Source organism: Phaethon lepturus, unplaced genomic scaffold (assembly GCF_000687285.1).
Source record: "Phaethon lepturus isolate BGI_N335 unplaced genomic scaffold, ASM68728v1 scaffold24684, whole genome shotgun sequence".
Taxonomy (NCBI): domain Eukaryota; kingdom Metazoa; phylum Chordata; class Aves; order Phaethontiformes; family Phaethontidae; genus Phaethon; species Phaethon lepturus.
This window is the reverse complement of record NW_010535817.1, coordinates 2955-4155: the sequence shown is the minus strand read 5'-3', so window position 1 is coordinate 4155 and position 1201 is coordinate 2955.

Here is a 1201-nt window from a genome sequence, read left to right as displayed (position 1 = left end):
CTTCCCGTGCCAACGTGTAAGGGTGCTAAAGCCAATCCAGCCCTTCCAAAAGCAGAGTCCCTGCCGGCTCCTGGACACTCTGGGAGCGCAACGAGATGCTCCGTTGCCCGAGCACTCGCGGCAGCGTTTCTGCTCTGCAGCAAAACTCCCACTGAGAAAGTGCTGCAGAAACTGCTCCCTTTGCCCGGGCGAGGCTCACGGGAGCGTCTCTGAGTACAAGAGCAGGTTCTGGCCGCGTGTGCAGCGGGAGTTGGGCGAAAGCCTCCGTGTCCCCTTCCTGCTGTCCCACGGCCCGTGCGGTGTCCCTACCCGCTGGCCCCGGGATGCTGAGGGCTCCTGCTGGTGACAGGAAAGGTGCCAAGCGCGGGGCCTGGCGATGCCTTGCAGGAGGGCGGCTGCGCCAGGCAGGACCCCCGCAAGGCTGGAGCTGTCCCCCCGCTTTATTGTCCTGCGGATCTGGGCTCTCTCCGTCGTGTCATGCAGCTGATGTGTATTGGGGCAGGAGAAGGGCCAGGCCCCAGAGCTTGCTCTGCTCAGAGATTAGGTCTCCGCTCACAGCTCAAGCCTTGCAAAGCTGAGCTCACTAGCAGATACCTCACCTAAGCACGGCGGTGCGGCTTTATTGTTGCTATCCGCACTTTGATGTTTTCCTTACAGCCCTGGAATCTCAGCCTTTATTTTTCCACCCGGCTCTTCCCAGGGAACGGCTGCCTGCCTCCCCCTGCTCCACGACAACTTTTGAACCCGCTGCTCGATTTCCGACAGGCTCGATGGCGGGGCAGAGATGGCAAAGATACAGCTTCCAGCAAGGCTGGGGGGCTGCGGGGGCGAGGAGCTGCTGGGCGTGGGAGAGTGAAGCCTCCTGGCTTTGCTGCAGGTGTGACAGCAGTTTTTAAGAGGGAACAGCAAACCTCCAGAGGAATAGGAAGAAAAAAAAAAAAAATCAATTTTATTTCATTGAGAGCCCAGATCGCCGGATTCCTGTGTGCGTCTGCCTCCTGCCAGGGGTTAGCCCCTCGCATCCCTGCCCACCCTTGACAGCTCCTGCAAATGACCCTCTAATGACGGGATGGTCCCAGTGTGAAGCTGCTGGAATATGTAAGCGGCCCCGAGGAGGGTCTCTGCGGGCGGGGGCGATGCCCCAGACACGCTTTGTTTATCCGCCGGCTGGGATGTGGATTGGGGATAATCAGGCTGGGCC